The 14,263-nt window shown below is 35.7% G+C and overlaps 2 pseudogenes; both read right to left on the bottom strand.

Annotated features, from left to right (window-relative positions):
• Window positions 1–225: 225 nt before the first annotated feature.
• On the bottom strand, window positions 226–1,186 carry LOC113893680 (annotated as a pseudogene).
• Window positions 1,187–9,024: 7,838 nt separating this feature from the next.
• LOC113893473 lies at window positions 9,025–10,943 on the bottom strand (annotated as a pseudogene).
• Between the last annotated feature and the right edge of the window lie 3,320 nt (window positions 10,944–14,263).

Here is a 14,263-nt window from a genome sequence, read left to right as displayed (position 1 = left end):
GAAGAGATATTTCTAGTCAGAGGTAGAATTTAATCTTCTGCATGGAAGAAAGCAGTTTACTATTAAAGAATAAAATTATCTACTCAGAAAGAAAAAAAAATGCAGAGATTCATAAGGTTGAGTAAACCCAATGTGAAACGAATCAATGAGCAGAGAAATGTCATAGCTATGAACTGCTGAATTGAAAACTGTTTTCAATTCCTTCATTCATACTTCAACAACATCTTACTGATATCTACATTTTTGCTCATTGTTTTGAAAATAACAAAACCTGTGAAGCACATCTTTGAGAGCTTCTTTCACCTGCTGGTTCCTTAAGGTGTAAATGAAGGGGTTTAGTAAAGGACCAACAGAGGTGCTGAGCACAGCTACAACTTTAGTTAAAGTCACACTTTTCTTAGCTGATGATTTCATATATGTAAAAATACAACTCCCATAAGTGATAGACCCAACAACCATGTGTGAGTAACAGGTGGAAAAGGCTTTTGTTGGTACTTGAACAGAAGGGAATTTTAGAATGAGTTTTTAAGATGTATGTGTAGGAGAGGACCACCAACAACAGAGTGACTATAAGTGTCACCACAACTAAGACAAAAGCCATCAATTCTGGGATATGTGTGTCTGTGTCAGAGAGCTGAAGGATAGGGGAAGTGTCACAGAGGAACTGGTCAATTATTTTGGAAGCATAGAAACCCAGCTTAAGTTCTAAGACCAAAGGAGGAAATATAATTAGGAAGCCAGTTATCCAAGAGCTGAGTATAAACTGATGGCACACTTTTCTATTCATAATGATTGGGTAATACAATGGCTTACAGATGGCAGCATAGCAGTCATAGGATATGGCAGCCAAAAGATAAAATTCTGTAGCTCCTAATAGAAGAAAAAATAACAATTGTGTTACACAGCCACTGTAAGAAATAGTTTTGTCTCCAGTCAAAAGGCTGATCAAGAATTTTGGAATGCAGGCAGTTGTGAATGAAATCTCCAAGAAAGAGAAATTTCGAAGGAAGAAATACATTGGAGTCCTGAGACAGAGATCCAGAAAGGTGAGGAGGATAATGATTAAATTCCCCCTTACACTCAGGATGTAGTTGAAAAATAGAAACAGGAAAATCACAATTTGCAATTGTGGGTCATCTGTCAGTCCTAGGAGTAGGAAGTCTATTTCCACTGAATGGTTCTTCATTTCCCCCCTCTTATCAAAGCTAAAGGAAACAAAAACTAAGTTACAAGTTAGAAAAGAGTTTTCTTCATTCTCAGCCATAGAATGTTCCATATTCAGAAACATACCTCTGTGCAAATATTTTCTCAAGTCTACTTTGATTCCATCAAAATGAATATGTTGGTCAATGTCAATCACTTATATAAATATGAGATTTTCTCCTTGACAGAAGTCCTACTTACCATTAATAGAAGACTAAATTATTTGAAATTTTTCTCTGCAATTCAGTGTCAATCATTGAGCCACCTTTGAAAGACCTTATCCTAACATATTATTTATATGTTCATATTTTCTGTTTTCTGAATCTAGAAAATATCTCATCATTTTTATATCTTTTATCCATTTCTATTTCTTTCTTATGTATTTTGTTATTAACTTCTTTCAGTTATTTTCTAAACAGTCTTCCCTATTGGGTCACAAGTAAAGAATCCACCTACCAATGCAGGAGACTCAAGAGACACTGGTTTGATCCCTGGGTGGGGACGATCCCCTGGAGGATGAAATGGCAACTCACTCCAGTATTCTTGCTAGGAAAATCTCATGGACAGAGGACCCTTGCGGGTTACAGCCCATGGGGTCGCAGAGACTCAGACATGACTGAGCACAGAGAGTGCATTTTCTTTACCTCCATTTGCTTGTCTCTCCATATACTTTATTAACAGGGCTTCCTTGGTGACTCAGCCCATAAAGAATCTGCCTGCAACAGAGGAGACCTGGGTTCCATCCTTGGGTCAGGAAGATCCCCAGGAGAAGGGAATGGAGACTCACTCCAGTATTCTTGCCTGGGAAATTCCATAGACAGAGGAACATGGCCGACTACACTCCAGGGGATACCAAACAGTCGGACACGAGTGAGTGACTAACACTATAAATTCCGCATGAGAAAATTCTCAGTCATTAACAATCTCTTAAATCTATATGACTAAGGAAAAAATACAGAAAAACTAAAATTAGTATTTCTATATTTTAATCTTGCTTTTATTTTATTCAGTTTATAATAAACTTATATTACTTTCCTTAATAGTCTGCAGGTACATTAAGAAGCCTTATATATTCATTTGTATATAAAATGATTTTTAAGTACAATTTTTCTCACTGACTGGTGCTACAGCAGTATTTCATGTGTGTGTGCGTATGTGTGTGTGTGTGTAAGTTGCTCAGTTGTGTCTGATTCTTTGCAACCCCATGGACTGTAGCCTGCCATGATCCACTGTCCATGGAATTCTCCAGGAGAGAATATTGGAGTGGGTTGTTATTTTCTTCTCCAGGCGATCTTCACAAGGCAGGGATGGAACCCGGGCTCCTGCATTGTAGGCAGATTCTTTACCATGTGAGCCCCAGTGAAGCACACAGCAATGTTTCATAGTCATTAATTAAAATGTCTTTTTTTAACTATATTATTTATACTAGAGACTTTTTCTTGACTAGTTTTTATAACTGGCAGGCATTATTCAAAAAACTTTCTTTTTCTTTTTTCCTATTTTAAAATAAAAGCTATTATTCAGTTCAGTTCAGTCACTCAGTCGTGTCAGACTCTTTGAGACCCCACGGACTGCAGCAGACCAGGCCTCCCTGTCCAGCACCAACTCCTGAAGTTTACTCAAACTTATGTGCATTGAGTCAGTGATGCCCTCCAATCACTTCATCCTCTGTCGTCCCCTTCTCCCGCCTGCAATCTTTCCCAGCATTAGGGTCTTTTCAAATGAGTCAGTTCTTCGCATCAGATGGCCAAAGTATTGGAGTTTCAGCTTCAGCATCAGTCTTTCCAATGATTATTCAGGACTGATTTCCTTTAGGATGGACTGGTTAGATCTCCTTGCAGTCCAAGGGATGCTCAAGAGTCTTCTCCAACACCACAGTTCAAAAGCATCAATCCTTCAGTGCTCAGCTTTCTTTATAGTTCAACTCTCACATCCTTATATGACTACTGGAAAAACCATAGCCTTGACTAGATGGACTTTTGCTGACAAAGTAATGTCTCTGCTTTTTAATATGCTGTCTAGATTGGTCATAACTTTTCTTTCAAGCTGCTGCTGCTGCTAAGTCGCTTCAGTCATGTCCAACTCCGTGCGACCCCATAGACGGCAGCCCACCAGGCTCCTCCATCCCTGGGATTCTCCAGGAAAGAATACTGGAGTGGGTTGCCATTTCTTTCTCCAGTGCATGGAAGTGAAAGTGAAGTCACTCAGTCGTGTCCGACTCTTAGCGACCCCATGGACTGCAGCCTACCAGGCTCCTCCGTCCATGGGATTTTCCAGGTAGGAGTACTGGAGTGGGGTGCCATTGCCTTCTCTGGAGGTAGGGCAGGGTGATATGAATTGGGAGAGGATTGACACATATACACTACCATATATCAAACAGAGAGCTAGTGGGAAGCTACTGTATAGCACAACTTGGTACCCTGTGATGACCTAGAGAGGTGGGATGGGGACAGTGGGAGGGTGGCTTAAGGAACAGAGGATATATGTATACATGTAGTTGATTCACTTCTTTGTACAGCAGAAATTAACACAAAATTGTAAAGGAATTATACTTTAATGCAAATAAAATAAGCCCCCAATAGAAGGCATTTTTCATCTGTAATTGAAATATTTGTAATGTTAAAAGTTCCTTTATAGGTACCGACAACTAGTTTCTATGGAAAATGCTTTAAACAATGATTTTTAAACTAAACATACTCTAATTTGAGCAATAACAATAATGGTTAATCTCTGCTACAATTAGTTTTAATTTCATTGGATAGTGTATGCACAAATAAACTGTTACCAAAAAATACTCTTACAAAAAAAAAAAAAAAAGCACCTACTTATGAAGAATCTCAAGAAATTCCTGCTGTCTCTTCATTTCTGAAGCCAAAATTTAACATTTAAGCTTTGTCAAATTGGAAAATTCTGGGTCAGAACTTAGGTGTTTAGCTCAGAGCACTGAAATCTTATTCCCTAAGAAGCACAATGAATCCACCATTTCTCAAAAAATAAGTGAAACAAGGTTTGAATAATCTCATCCCTTATTTTGGTTAAGATTTCCTGCCTTAACTGTGGACAATCATAGATTACATCTTATTTGTAGTGTTAATCATCATCCAGAGCCCTCAACATTTGCATACAGTTTTGAGTATGCAGTAAAAGAAAAGAAAGAAAATTCATAATCATACCAGAGGGAGATTCAGAGAACAGAAGCCATGAAAATAACAGAAATAAAAAGAAACTCAAGAATATCCATACATATTTACCTTACAGTTTGAAAATAATGAGAAATAATTTCAATAAAGAGCTAATTACCAATGTAAAATAATTGGTATGAAGAGTCCAAGGAATACTTAGCCAATAATTAGAAGTAGAGGAATAAAGGTTCATGAAAGAAGACAATATGAAACATTGAAGGGAACAGCTACCCACTCCAGTATTCTGGCCTGGAGAATGCCATGGACTGTATTCCAAGGGGTCACAGAGTTGGACAGGACTGACTGACTTTCACTTCACTTCACTTCACAGTGGTTATCAGGAATTTATAGACCAGTGGGGATGAGATTCTTTAGAAGGAGAAATTTCAGAGGAAAAAATATAGTAAAATGTTTAGGAAAAAATTCAGCAGGATCAAGAGGATAACCTCTCAGTCATAGTCTACATTATTACTCTTGCAAAATAGAAACAGGAAAATAACAATTTACAGTATGGTGAATCTGTCAGTCTAAGCTGAATGAACTCTATCTCCAGTCATTGGTTCTCAATTTTCTTTTATGTATTTACTGAAACCACATGATAACTAGTGAAAGGTAATATTAAATTGACAAGCAAAGAAAGAAACTTTTTCAGAATCCTATTCATGAGCACCTATTTTTTCTGCGTAAGTATCATATGATACAGTCATGTAGCAAACTGCTTTTGAGATCATGATATTATAAGACTTCTTTCCTGTTAAATAATTTGTTTAGTTCCTATTTGTCAAAACACATTTTTTAAAATATTTCCAGTGTGACTCCTACAATATGAATGTTTTAAAGAATCAAGGTGTATGACTTTTGAATTATACTTTCTCATGATATTAAAAGAATAGTTGTAATATATTCTAAAGAGCTTCCCTGGTAGCTTAGTTGATAAAGAATCTGCCTCCAATGCAGAAGACCTGAGTTCAATTCTTGGGTCAGGAAGATCCCCTGGAGAAGGAAATGGCAACCCACTCCATCATTCTTGCCCAGAGAATCCTATGGACAGAGGAGCCTGGCAGGCTACAGTCCATGGGGTCGCGATAGTCAGACACAACTTAGTGACTAAACCACCACCAATATATTCTAAATGTTTGTGGCTCAGCTGGTAAAGTATCTGCCTGCAATGCAGGAGACCTGGGTTCGATCCCTGGGTTGGGAAGATCCCCTGGCGAAGGGAAAGGCTAGCCACTCCAGAATTCTGGCCTGGAAAATTCCCATGGACTCTAGTCCATGGGGGCACAAAGAGTCCTACTTTCTCTTAAGAAGCTCTACCTAAATTTGACAAGCTGTGCTACATATTCAAGACAATTAAAAACAACAATAATACTATTAAACTACTGAGGAATCAGAATTCAGAGGTCAGTGCTAATGGGAAGTGATATATCATAGACTATTAGAAGCAGTAAAGATTGAGAGTATAACTTTAATCTTCCTGGAACTGGGAAGAGAAGAGTGGGAGTGAGGATGCCTGTTCAATAATGCTAGGTCCTTATTAGTAGTGTGAGTGTATCTTTTATGGCAAGTAACTATTGAAAATATTTAAATGAAGCATTTCAGAGTACTCTAATGAAAAATTAATGGCTTAACTGGAAGGCGATGTATTTTTAACCAAACTCTATCTTGGTTAACACATAACAGAATCATAACTTGAGAATATTGAGATTCTTAAGCTTTTCCTATGTTAGACAGTCTCAATATGGAACATGCATACATATATATACCATATATATATATATATATATTATTTTCACTTACATGCTCTTAAAACTTACAGAAGTTATATAATGCTCCATGATCATTATATCTATTTTCTCAAAATGGAAGATGTAGATATACAAATAATCAAGAGAAAATGCAATTATTTTACTCTTTCAAAAACACTATTTATGAGTGAAATTTCTTTTAATGTTCACCTCATTACCAAGCTGAACAGAAATCTGTAAAATAATCCAATCAATTACATAATATATGTATATTTCTCCCTGACTACATTTTATTCTATTCTTTTAGATAGTATTCAAATCATGACCCATAGGTAAAGTAAAAAAGAAGTAAAAAATATATTATGGTTTAATGCTTATATGTTTCTGGCAAAAAATCATGAAACATACTGTGTACCTGTGAAAATTTTTTAATTAATTAATTTATTTTAATTGGCTAATTACTCTACAATATTGTGGTGGTTTTTGCCATAGACTGACATGAATCAGCCTCTGTGAAAATGTTTTAATCATATTTCATATTTTAAAATTTTGGTCAAACATAGAAATTCCTTTGATGAATAAAATCCAGATTATTACCAACAAAGGTATAATAGGAATATTAAGTATAGGAATTTCAAAATTACTTAAGGAAGGAAAAATTCAGCTTATTCTACTAATTTGGTTTCATTGTTAGGACATATCAGCATATATTTCTATGTCCATATGTATGACACTCTGAAGGAATGAATACATTTTGTTAGCATTGTTCTCTTTCATTTAACAGATATTTACAATCACTCTCCAATTAGCTTCAGAAGTGTTGCAAGTTATTGAAGGGGGTGCTTACTGGGTATGTAAACATTGTATTTCATTTTTAATTTTAATTTTTAAAATAAACCAGCAATTCTCCCAAATAATCCCCCACCTCTCTCTCCCACAGAGTCCAAAAGACTGTTCTATACGTCTGTGTCTCTTTTGCTGTCTTGCATACAAGGTTATCATTACCATCTTTCTAAATCCCATATCCTCTCTCTCCCACAGAGTCCAAAAGACTGTTCTATACGTCTGTGTCTCTTTTGCTGTCTTGCATACAAGGTTATCATTACCATCTTTCTAAATCCCATATATATGCATTAGTATACTGTATTGATGTTTTTCTTTCTGGCTTACTTCACGCTGTGTAACAAGCTCCAGTTTCATCCACCTCATTAGAACAGATTCAAATGTATTCTTTTTAATGACCGAGTAATATTCCATTGTGTATATGTACCACAGCTTTCTTATCCATTCATCTGCTGGTGGTCATCTAGGTTGTTTCCATGTCCTGGCTATTATGACCCAGAGGGATGGTATGGGGAGGGAGGTGGGAGGGGGTTTCAGGATTGGGAACACATGTATACCCATGGCAGATTCATGTTGATGTATGGCAAAATCAATATAATATTTTAAAGTAATTAGCCTCCAATTAAAATAAATAAATTTAAATTAAAAAAAATAAAACTAATACACAAGGAAAAAGAAAAACCAGCAAGATAATGCACTTTTCTTTCATAATTGAACCACTAATAAAACTTAACAATTCTCAAATAGAAACAACAACTAGTTCCTATAGAAAGTCACATAGCAATCATTTCTTAAAATATTTCCTAATTTGAACAATAGCATTAATGTTTCATCTCTGCTACACGTTTCTCTCAGCTCATTAAGTAGATTATGCATGAATAGATTGGTAGTATTACAAATGTAAATTAATATTACTATTTAACCTCAGATATGCAGATGACACCACACTTATGGTAGAAAGCAAAGAAGAACTAAAGAGCCTCACTCTTCTGAGTGAAAAAGTTGGCTTAAATCTCAACATTCAGAAAACTAAGACTGTGGCATCTGATCCCATCACTTCATGGCAAATAGACAAGGAAACAATGGAAACAGTAACAGACTTTATTTTGAGGGGCTCCAAAATCACTGCAGATGGTGACTGTAGCCATGAAATTAAGACACTTGCTCCTTGGAAGAAAAGTTATGACCAACCTAGACAGCATATTAAAAAGCAGAGACATTACTTTGCCAACAAAGGTCCATCTAGTCAAAGCTATGGTTTTTCCAGTAGTCATGTATGGATGTGAGAGTTGGACTATAAAGAAAGCTGAGAGCCAAAGAATTGATGCTTTTGAACTGTAGTGTTGGAGAAGACTCTTGAGAGTCTCTTGGACTGCAAGGAAATCAAGCCAGTCAATCCCAAAGGAAATCAGTCCTGAATATTCATTGGAAGCACTGATGTAGAAGCTAAAACTTTGGCCACCTGATGCGAAGACCTGACTCAGTAGAAAAGACCCTGATGCTGGGAAAGATTGAAGGCAGGAGGAGAAGAGGACAACAAGAGGATGAGATGGTTGGATAGCATCACCAACTCTATGGACATGAGTTTGAGTAAATCAGGGAGTTGGTGATGGATAGGGAAGCCTGGCATGCTGCAGTTCATGGGGTTGCCAAGAGTCAGAGATGACTGAGTGACTGAACTGAACTGAACCTAAATCCAAATGTGATATAATATTTACATTGCTTGCTACATTAAATATAACTTACATAAAACTAGTTTATATTCCTGATAACTAAAACTCAAAGAGAAAAGAAACACTTTGAAAACTGGTATAACTACTTTCGTATAATCAGAGGAAAAGGAAGAGAGATGAGAAAAAAGTTTCTATTGAAGAACATGAAGAAAATTAGCTTCATTGAAACAAGGCTTTTGTAAAAATAACTGTGAAAAGAGAGAAAGATGATTATCAAATATAATAAAAGGGAGGAAACTACAATTATATACACTATTATTATTATTATTATTGACACCTTCATTTATTTCCTTAATACATCATGCAATAACATATTCACTTGTTTGAAAAAGAAACAACTGTGTGTATTATATTCACTAAGGCTTTTTTCACTTGTTGGTTCTGTAAGCTATAGATGAAAGGATTCAAAAGTGGGGCAATGGAGGTATTGAGTAGTGCTATTCCCTTTTAAAAAGATTCGCTTTGACTGATGGTTTAACATACATGAGGATGCAGCTGCAATTAGAAAAGAATATCACAATCATGTGAGAAGAACATGTTGAAAACGCTTTTTTCCTCTCATTAGTTGAAGGGATTTTCAGAATTGTTAATGCATTATAGGTACGTGATGTGAATACCATTGACAATGGGACCACAAGAGTCATCAAAGCAGAAATGAATCCCATTGTTTCAGCGAGCTGTGTGTCTGAGCAGGAGATCTGCAGGAAGGTAGCTGGGTCACACATGAAATGATCAACAATGTTAGAAGCACAAAAGCCAAGGCTTAAGGTTAAAAAGAGAGGTACAAAGATGATCAAAAAGCCAGCAATCCAACAACAGAAGACAAGAAGTGTGCAGATTTTACTGTTCATGATGGCTGTATAATGCAGGGGCTTATGGATGGCAACATAGCAGTCATGGGACATAGCTGCCAGAAAGTAAAATTCAAATGCTCCAAGTAATAAGCTAAAAAACAACTGTGCAATACAACCATTATAGGAAATAGTTTTGTCCTCCATTTCCATAATACCTAGGAATTTAGAGATGCATGTAGTAGTAGTAGTCGGAGAAGGCAATGGCACCCCACTCCAGTACTCTTGCCTGGAAAATCCTATGGATGGAGGAGCCTGGTGGGCTGCAGTCCATGAGGTCGCTACGAGTTGGACACAACTAAGCGACGTCACTTTCACTTTCACTTTCCACTTTCATGCTTTGGAGAAGGAAATGGCAACTCACTCCAGGGTTTTTGCCTGGAGAATCCCAGGGACAGAGTAGCCTGGTGGGAGGCCGTCTATGGGGTCGCACAGATTCGGACACGACTGAAGCGACTTAGCAGCAGCAGCAGTAGTAAAGAATATTTCTAAAAAGGAAAAATTCTGAAGAAAAAAAAGTATATGGGGGTCTTGAGGTGAGAATCCACCATGGAGAGAGTGATGATGGTGAGGTTACCAGTGATGCTTAACAAGTAGGTGAGAAGTAGGAAGATAAATAATACAATTTTCATTTGTGGGTCATTGGTCAAACCTGCCAGATAAACACTGTCACTCTTGTGTGATTTCCCATTAATGCCCTCTACTTTACGAGGTCTACATAGGAAAAAAAAAATGGAAAGGAAGAAAACAATGTTCCCAATGGGAAAATGACAAGGGAGATAACTAGTGTCTAAGGTAGAGTTAGCAAATTGAAATTTCAGATGGGTAACACACTGATCCTTCATGTTATAAAAATGGTTAATGCCATGAAAAACAATCCTTTGCATTTCCAGGATATCTGGACAGTTGATTCAAAGTTTCCCTTCTAATTTCACCACTGAATAATATATGTGATCATATTAATTTTTGGTTGATTTTAAGTGAATAAATTCAAGGAAAATTAAGCAGACTGTTAAAGCATAGAGACATGCTTGCTTTTCCACTCTTAATTTTGGGGAAGAATTATGATAGATGTCATTTTCTGTTTTTCATAAGAGCACCTGAATACACATCATCACTTCATGTTTTGTATTTAACACAAACACACACACACACACACACACACACACATGCACATGCACACGCACACCCATAGCTATCATCAGTAAATAGGACTAATACACTTTTGCCATTTTACTCAATCAAATTCAAATTTCTGACTAATGTTTCATTTACTTTCATGGCAAATGAGATCCAGTTTTACGTGTATGAATATGAGACATCAGGAATATACTTATTTGGTGTCCTTACTGGTATTTACATTCCCTTGATATCTATCACCATCCTTATCCTTTCCAGTTTGTGTTCTGAAAAAAATATAAGCAAGAATATTCTGATGACCTGAATATATAACAAGAAAACTTTTCCTCTACATGGTTTGACTCTAAGTGTAGGTCAGCTAAAGTGAAAATGAAAAAAAAAAAAAAAGCAGGATTTAGGAGTGGATAGAAATGCATAACTATGTACTCACGAAATTATATGAGGTGTCAGAATTAAAAGCAAGAGAAAGATAAAGACGAAGTTTATGGAAACCTAGAAAGGTAAGTTGGGTTTTTAGTGATAAGACAGTGAATTTGAGAAAAGCTATTAAAATGTGTAAATAATAAGTAAAATTTAAGAAAATTAAAACTGTACATATTATTAAAAATGTGCAACTTAGTATATAAAATTAATAAATAAAATTTACAAGAAGATAGTAGGTACCAATGAAATTTCTCTCCATCTACTTGTTATTTACACTTGCCATTTTATTCTTTGTCTAAAGCACAGACTAAAAACGGTGACCAGTTTTGAGATCAACACGCCTAAGAGATGAGGAGTAAGTATTTGGTAAAATTCAAACACATAATAAATCTCAGAATTATTGACAAAAGTTTATGAAGCATACATTTCTATATCATAAAAATATTAAAATGGATGGCTAACATGTAAGTTATGAAACATTACCTAGATATAACTATTTTCAATGACAGGCATATTTCAAGTGAGGGTGAATCGTTCAGGGTTGTATAGCTAACAACTGGGAAATGGGATGAAGAGCTGAAAGAGTGTATTTTCTAAAATTGTCTTCTTAGACAAGTCAAAGTTTGTATAAATAGTTTTAGACCAAATATAGCATATTTCTTAAACAAAAAATGATTAATGATATCTCTAGGGAAATGTTACTTCCTTGGTATCTTCCTCATCAAACACATAAAATGATCAAGCTTTTGTTATGGGAGATAGAGAAGATAATGTTTTCTCTATTTAGAATATCCAGGTTTATTTCTAATCTCTGAAACATATGCTATTATTTAAAATAGAGCAATAAAAATAAAAATAATCATATATGGACAAATGAAAGTTGTTTTCAGTAATATCCAGAGGGATTTATAGGAGAATTCTAAGATAAAGAAGTTGGTGATGGACATGGAGGCCTGGCGTGCTGCGATTCATGGGGTCGCATAGAGTCGGACACGACCGAGCAACTGATCTGATCTGATCTGAAGATGAGGAAATAAGATCTGCTGTCGAAATCATGAAGTTAATAATGTAGATAAATATGGGTAAAGGAAGAGACTATTATTTTTCCTGGACATTCACTTTATATGCAAATAATTATGGAGCAATCAATAATAAATGTTTATTTACACAAATGACTCAATGACAAAAATTGTAGGAATGCATATACTAAACACCTAAATCAAACTTTGCCATGTCAAATTATCTTTCTTCAACTTAAACAATTTAACACAGAAACTTTCCCCAACACACACTGTAAAAAAAAAAAAAAATAAAGTCCAATTACAAAACCATTAGAAGTCAGCCTATGAATGCAATAGTGTTTAGTTGTATTAGCTATTATGAAAGTGAAATATATTTGAAAAGGAAAAGCTTCTCAATAATAAATCACCTGTGTATTCCATATGCCTTTCCTAAAACAATGTTTAAACGATTGGAAAAGTGAGGTTAAAGTTTAATGATAAAAATAGAACAAAAGTGAATTAAAACATATCTAAAAGGAAATCCAGTTTTTAAATTTAAAATTTTTCACATACCAATTCTTATCATGTTTTTCAGTGCTAAATCAGTCTCCCCAAAATACTTAAAATTTCAAACAATTTTTAAGAAGATATATACACAGATTTATTCAGACAAAATCATCTCTGCCCAGTAGTTAATACTTTTGTCATCATGCTGAACAGAGCACACTGATATTCCATTCTTCTCTGAACAGATCTCACTCAACTCCTCAACATACGATTCTTCTCTCAGATCATTTTATGGCAACTTTGTGCATGTTTTGATTAGCACTTTGTTTTTCTTCAGGTTTTTTGATTACTGTATTAAATTTTTCCATTACTAAATGAACAGCCTAATTAGATCCCATTTGTTTAATTTTGCTTTTATTTCCAATATTAAACTTAAAAGCTTCTGCTACAACAAAGGAACCTATAAGCAAGGTGAAAAGACAGCCTTCAGAATGGGAGAAAAAAATAGCAAATGAAGCAACTGACAAACAACTAATCTCAAAAACATACAAGCAACTCCTGCAGCTCTATTCCAGAAAAATAAACGACCCAATCAAAAAATGGGCCAAAGAACTAAATAGACATTTCTTCAAAGAAGACATACAGATGGCTAACAAACATATGAAAAGATGCTCAACATAACTCATTATCAGAGAAATGCAAATCAAAACCATGATGAGGTACCATTTCACGCCAGTCAGAATGGCTGCGATCCAAAAGTCTACAAGCAATAAATGCAGGAGAGGGTGTGGAGACAAGGGAAACCTCTTACACTGTTAGTGGGAATGCAAACTAGTACAGCCACTATGGAAAACAGTGTGGAGATTCCTTAAAAAACTAGAAATAGAACTCCCTTCTGACCCAGCAATCCCACTGCTGGGCATACACACTGAGGAAACCAGAATTGAAAGAGACACATGTACCCCAGTGTTCATCGCAGCACTGTTTATAATAGCCAGGACATGGAAGCAACCTAGATGTCCATCAGCAAATGAATGGATAAGAAAGCACTGGTACATATAAATAATGGAGTATTATTCAGCCATTGTAAAGAATACATTTGAATCGGTTCTAATGAGGTGGATGAAACTGGAGCTTGTTACACAGCATGAAGTAAGCCAGAAAGAAAAACACCAATACAGTATACTAATGCATATATATGGAATTTAGAAAGATGGTAATGATAACCTTGTATGCAAGACAGCAAAAGAGACACAGATGTAGAGAACAGTCTTTTGGACTCTGTGGGAGAGGAAGTGGGTTGGATGATTTGGGAGAATGGCATTGAATCATGTATAATATCATATATGAAATGAATCGCCAGTCCAAGTTCGATGCATGATACTGGTTGCTTGGGGCTGGTGCACTGGGACGACCCAGAGGGATGGTACGTGGAGGGAGGAGGGTGGGGGGTTCAGGATGTGGAACACGTGTATACCTGTGGGTGATTCATGTTGATGTCTGGCAAAACCAATACAATATTGTAAAGTAATTCACCTCCAATTAAAATAAATACATTTTTCATATTTAAAAAAAATAAAATAAATTAACAATCTAGAAGAAATGGACAAATTCTTAGAAAGGTACACAAAT

This window comes from Bos indicus x Bos taurus, chromosome 5, assembly GCF_003369695.1.
Source record: "Bos indicus x Bos taurus breed Angus x Brahman F1 hybrid chromosome 5, Bos_hybrid_MaternalHap_v2.0, whole genome shotgun sequence".
Taxonomy (NCBI): Eukaryota; Metazoa; Chordata; class Mammalia; order Artiodactyla; family Bovidae; genus Bos; species Bos indicus x Bos taurus.
This window is presented reverse-complemented; position numbering and strand designations above follow the sequence as displayed.